General features: G+C 38.2%; 1 long non-coding RNA gene across 1 annotated transcript; it reads left to right on the forward strand.

The window, feature by feature from the left end:
* Positions 1-2,105: 2,105 nt before the first annotated feature.
* LOC310726026 lies at positions 2,106-4,194 on the forward strand. The gene is made up of 3 exons (XR_014533615.1): positions 2,106-2,152; positions 3,370-3,990; positions 4,109-4,194. It is a non-coding gene; the product is annotated as an uncharacterized lncRNA (long non-coding RNA).
* Positions 4,195-6,032: the final 1,838 nt, after the last annotated feature.

Consider the following 6,032-nt stretch of genomic DNA (forward strand, 5'->3'; position numbering starts at 1 on the left):
TCTGTCATTTTTGTTCAGGTTCTTTTTTTTAGGCAGATGATACACCTGCACTAACCTGTGCAACCTTTATAAAATGTCTGGAGTAAGATTACATCTGATAGGGGAGGAGCTATTCAGCCTCTCAATATTTGCAGCAGCTTCCACTTAAAGCACTGTGGCTCAAGGCCAGCGATTTTTACCATCATGAAGGATGATAGCCTTCCATCCAGAGTCAAACTGCTCCTAGTTTAAGTATTGTTCAAACCCACCATAGACAACACTCTCTATGCATCTGCATTTGAGTGGGGAAGAACTCAAACTAGTTTGGCAATCTTAGACAGTCTTCCAAATCTGCTCAAACTGGTCACCTTTAAAAAATATTTTATCCTCCCTATGGCATTTGCCACTTGATTGACATACAGAGTGGCCAGTCTGAGATCTTTTCTCTTCTAGCACACTGGTCACCACAAACACGTTGGTCAAACATGCCATATCAACTGCAAAATTCCAGGCATAAATATATATACATAATATATCATATGTATTGTTCCATAAGGGTTCAAGGTTCCACAATACATTACATATATGCTGTGTGTATATATATATATATATATATATATATATATATATATATATATATATATATATATATATATATATATATATATATATATATATATATAATGTGTGTGTGTGTGTGTGTGTGTTTGTGTGTGTGTGTGTGTGTGTGTCTGCGAGCATCCAAGTTGCCTAGTGATGAACGCTCTTGGGATCAACTAACTATATTATTTTCTGCTTGTTTTTATATAATGTTAGCCATGGTAACATTTTTCCAGTAGCTTGTTAATGCATTTCTCATACATATGCATTCCTTGCCATATCAATCCATCGATCCAAAAATGACATATATATATATATATATATATATATATATATATATATATATATATATATATATATATATATATATATATATATATATATGTATGTAATATACACACACACACTTCTTTTACTAATTGTTAACAAATGTCTACACGCCCCGGCAAAATGCTGCCCTTTGCTGGTTAAAATGTGCAACTGCTATTACGACTACGTTTTTTTTTTTTTTTTATGAACGCTTACACGTTAAACACGACATCGTGCTGCCACCTGCTGGTGAAATCATGTCACAGTTTACATAGTCTATTAATTGTCTACACGCCAAGCACGACACAATGATGCCCCTTGCTGGTTAAATCGTGTCACTACAGGTGCGACTTCGCTCTTCTTTTTCTGCCTTTCATCTAAAAAATGCCTGTACGATAAGCACGCCCCCCCGCCATCTGCTGTTCATTTTGTGTAATTACATCGCGTTTTTGTTCAATCTTGCACTTTTTTGCTTTTTATTTTTAATTATCTGACCAATAAAAATTCAAATAAAGACAACTCAAAAAATAAATAAAAAATGTTGCTACATGTAGACCACAAACGATATATCAGTATCACAGTTAAATATGTTCCAAGATAATTATTGTGGTTATTATAGATGACTTTGAAAAAAAAATTATAAAATGTTATTTGTGATAAAATGTTTTTATAAAAAATAAGGTAATTTTTAAATTCTATCCCAAATCTATCAGTTAACCTGGCCAATGCAAAAATGTAACACCCCATTGCCTTAACTTCAACTCAGTAATGAATATGTTACAATAGAATAACCGAATAGCCTGAATGTTACTTGTTACAGACGCATTTTGCGCTTTCTCTTTCGCTAAACATCAGACAGTGTAATTGCATCTTTATTCACTTTCTCATCCTTGTTCATGTCCTCCTTCTTTTTGCATCTTTTTCAAGCATGCTTACATTTAAAACAATGATAAATGCCACCAACTGTTATTTAAAGATGTCAAATCTTTAAAGGGTGTTATGTGTCTGTGCTGTTTTCTCTGTTTTTGTATTTTTCCAAACCCCTTGTGTTTGCTCTGTCTCTGACTCTCTGCTGCTGTATAGGTGGAGTCAACTGTTAATTGTAATTGGTAGCTGGAAAAAAAGGGAACCAATGAAGAGCAAGAACCTGACCAGAGGAGGTGGAGCCTAAGGTTTAAAAGCAGCAACCTGAAGCCCAGGCTAGGAGAAAGAAAGAGGAGTTGCTAGTGCTGTTGTTATACAAGCTCGCTGGGTTTGAGAACACGTAATTGTGTGTGCACACCTACATTCCACCACAGTTGTCATTGTTCAGACACCCTAGGTTAGAGGGCAGGTGCCACCCCTTGTATTCTTCTGACAGTGTAGCCTAGCCTAGTCTAGTCAGCAAATTAGTTCTTTTTTGTCAGTTTGTCCTTTTTCCTATGTTCTTTTCTTTGCACTGTCCATGTTCTTTGTGTGAGTAAGTTTAGTATTCTTGTCACTTCTTGTGTTTTTAACCACCTTTACACATTGTTATCCAAACAACCTGCAACAACTAAATTGTTCCTACACTCCCCTAGGCCTGGAAATGTAACAAAGAGAGAGGCTTGAAGTCATAAATGAAGAGACTAGCTTAGGGAGCTATAGCATAATCATCATACAGCTGTGCTTCTAATCTAATCTAATGTAGCCTGATCTTATTTTATAGGAGGGTTGAATTGCTGTCTTGAGTTTTAGGGTTTGTAGGTTAATTGTGAGCTTGGGCGTATTTCTCCTCAAATCCATGTAGATGTCCTCAGAGGTCCTGGATTTCCTTCCAACTTTTAAACATTCAGGTTTCAGTAAATTGTCCTTGGGCTGCTCACTGGTCAGGTAGGAAGGTCAGTGGTGCAGTCAGCATTTCAAATCATCTCAAAGGTTTTCAGTAGGGTTGAGTTCAGGGCTAACGCACTTCACTTTCAGTTATGACAATAAATGAAGTTTTGTGCTGCGTGTAGCAGTGAGTTCAGAAGAAACAAATCGCAAATACCAACTGAACAAACATGGTAACACTTCTGTGCCCAAATTTGTCCCTTTTAGCACACGTCCCCCTTATTATGACAAGTTTTGGTGGCAAGGGAAAAAAAATGCACTATTACTCAAATGCAGCTTAAAATTGATGACTCAGAAAATGTCACTATGCAAAGTGTAAATTTGGAGGCCGCTGTTTGTTAAATGTCCATGCAATAATTACTTTGAAAATGCCTGGGGAACAGTTAGTTGGTGTGCTGTGAAGAAACGGATGCGCCAATTGAAATGTACAGAAGACTCCTTTACATATTGGCTGTAGCTTTTTGTGTTTGATTTGTTTGCCGCAAGGTCAGTGTTCTCATGCTTACAGTAACTTAGTTTTTCCTTTTTTCCCCCTTACACTTCTCTGCAACAGTGTTGATTGCATTGCCTCACATAGTTTCTCTACTCGCCATTATAAGCACTTTGTTGTGTGTCTGCCTTTGAGCACAGGTGAAGACTCGGAGCTGGAGGCTGTGGAGAAACAGCCACAAACTACATGCAAAGCATGCCCAGCTGCAGGAGCGGAGAAGCTGCACTGGAATCATCCCAAGCGGACACTCACTCGTCCCATTTTTAATTCTCGGGTTGAATCTAATACTCCCACCACCTCAACTCCAAATGTTTCCCTGTCCAGGCCCAGCACACCTAGAACGTGGCCCACCCAGGTTTTCTTTACACCGATGCCACGGACCCTGAATGCAGTGAAAGACATGAGCCAATCCCTGGTTGAGGACGTCTCCCCTTCCACTGCCACTGGCCTTCCAGATCTCGATTTGGAACCGCTTTGCCCCTCTCCCACATGACAGTGATTCTTGGAGATTCCATCATCCGGCATGTCCGCACTCCTGGAGTCAAAGGTAAGGTACACACTCGCTGTTTTCCTGGTGCTCGTGTTCTCGATGTCTCTGCACAGGTACCCACGAACCTGAAAAAGAACTTCGTATCTGTTCATGCCGGAACAAGAGACACCAGGGTGAGGCAAACAGATCTTGAAGAGGGATTTCAGGGTCCTGGTAAAGACGGTATGCAGCAAATTGCCCACGATGAGTGGAGTGTGAGGACCACTTACCAGCGAGGAATTGAGAAGTTTAGTAGACTTTTTGCACTAAATTAATGGCTACTGTCTGTAGGGTGTCCAACATGCACTACACTTTGTTGATAATTAGAATTTTCTCTGGCAGTGTCCTAGGTTTTTCTGTCCTGATGGCCTGCACCACAGCAGAGTTAAAGCTACGGTTCTATCAGACAACATCTCCAGGATGTTGCATACCCTCTAACTGGTAAAACATCATGCAATTTACAATTATGATAGCAGTTGTACAAAAACCAAATAGTAATAAGTACACACACAGCCCACTTTATAGAAACCATGTCTTTTCCTTGACTAGACCAAGGGATAAATACACATCCAGAAATCTTATTGTAGTTAAAACTAGAAAATGTTAAATAAGCAAACAAGTTCTAAAGTTTGGTCTTTTTAAACATTACATCACTTGCACCCAAACACTCACAGTAAATGAGATCACAGATAATAATCTCTGTTCTGTCTCACTGAGACCTGGATTAACTGAATGATTACATTAGTCTACACATTCAGGATATATATATATATATATATATATATATATATATATATATATATATATATATATATATATATATATATATATATATATATATATATATATATATATATTATTTATTTATTTATTTTATTTTTTATTTAAAAGCATGAGCCCAATCAGACTGTTCATAGGGGTGGTGTAGCAACCTTTTATAGTGCCCTTCTTAATGTTATTCAGATTAGGATTCAGGCTTAAATAATTAAGTGCTTGTTCTTAATGTTGTACTCTCGCTCTGGCCACCATGTACAGACCCCCGGGGGACTACGTTGATTTTCTTTAAGTGTTTGCTTATTTTCTTTCAGACAGCTTGATAAATTAAGTGCTGCTTGTAGGAGATTTTAATATTCATGTAGATGATGCAAAAGATTCCCCAGGACTAAAATTTGTGGATTTACTAAACTCTTGGTTACACAAACATCACTAGATCAACTCATCGGTTTAATCACACACTAGATTTAATATCCCAAGGAGAAGTTACCACTGGTAGATATTTTGCCAGAGTGATGATATCACAGACATTACCTTATACTGTGTACACTACCGGTAAAGCAGATTATCTGCATTTTACCATGCTATGGACTTGGTAGGACTATTGTTCCGACCACTAAGGACAGGTTCACCAATAACCTGCCTGAGGTTTTTAGACTTGCTTATAGACTGTATGCTCAGCTACAGACAGGCGCTAAATGCTGCTAGGGCCAAGCACCTGTGAAAACTCATAGAAAACAACAATCCCAGGTTTCATTTTAGTACAGTGGCTAACTTAACTACAAATCAGGTATCTAAAAAATGTATTCCCTCACAGTTTAGAAATAGTAGACATTAATACTTGCAAGGCCTACACATAACGCACGTCACATCATAACCTTGTGCTCCAGTACATCTGTTCACATGCACATATCAACTTGTGCTTGTTAATATTATAAAAAGCAGCTTCTCTATCTCTACCCATCCTGAGGTTGTGCTAGCTCCCATTGTTTCCCAGCTCATTAAGATTAATGACCTTTTAAAGTAGATGCTGAGCCTGCAAACATCCCAAACCATCTAGAGACATACCAGCGCCATTTGGATTGCACTTCATGAAGAGTTTGGACATTTGACCTCCGTGTTTAAAGGCTCTGGCATAGAGAAGCTGCCGTTGGATCTATGATCTTGTATGTTGCACTGTAGCACCTGGTTCCATAAAGTAAAGTGACTGACTGTTTGTTCTCACTCTCCGGTGTTTTGTATTATTGGGATTTATAATCACACTCTTGATCTCACCCAAATGAGGATGGGTTCCCCTTTTGAGTCTTGTTCCTAAAAGTTTCTTCCTCATAACATCTGAGTTTTTCCCCACCAGTCACCCCAGGCTGCTCATCAGGGATAAACACATTCAATTTTTAAATTCTGTAAATGAGACAATGTCCATTGTGAAAAGTGCTATAGAAATAAACTTGACTGACTTGACATTTAGGCAACCGCGTCCTGTAAGGCCAAAAAATACGG

The sequence above is a fragment of the Silurus aristotelis genome (assembly GCF_946808225.1).
Source record: "Silurus aristotelis genome assembly, chromosome: 5".
Classification (NCBI taxonomy): domain Eukaryota; kingdom Metazoa; phylum Chordata; class Actinopteri; order Siluriformes; family Siluridae; genus Silurus; species Silurus aristotelis.